This window comes from Labrus bergylta, chromosome 15, assembly GCF_963930695.1.
Source record: "Labrus bergylta chromosome 15, fLabBer1.1, whole genome shotgun sequence".
Classification (NCBI taxonomy): Eukaryota; Metazoa; Chordata; class Actinopteri; order Labriformes; family Labridae; genus Labrus; species Labrus bergylta.
The window spans coordinates 24,073,183-24,073,574 of NC_089209.1; positions in this window are offsets into that span (position 1 = coordinate 24,073,183).

The following is a 392-nucleotide window of genomic DNA, read 5'->3' on the forward strand; positions in this document are numbered from 1 at the left end:
AAACTGTCCGGACTGAACACGGAACCTTTATTCTGACGTTTGGAAAAATATAAAACATTTATCATCATGACCTCTTGGGGTGGAAATAATGTTGACTACCTGACACCGTACACTACGGGTCCCCAAAGGGACCATAACATCTTGTGGGAACAAGTTATTATCAAGTTATTAACCTTCATTGTCTTGTTAGATTAACACTTGTGAGAGTAAGATAATTACATCGTGCACACAAGTTATTATCTTCTTGAAACAATTTAATATTCAAGTTATTATCATGTGGATATTTAAGTTATTACTTGTGAACGCAAGTTATTATCTGCTGCGCACAACACAATTAGGCAATTGTGCAAAATACTGTTATTGCACAGTTATTAAATATATTGTATGCACTA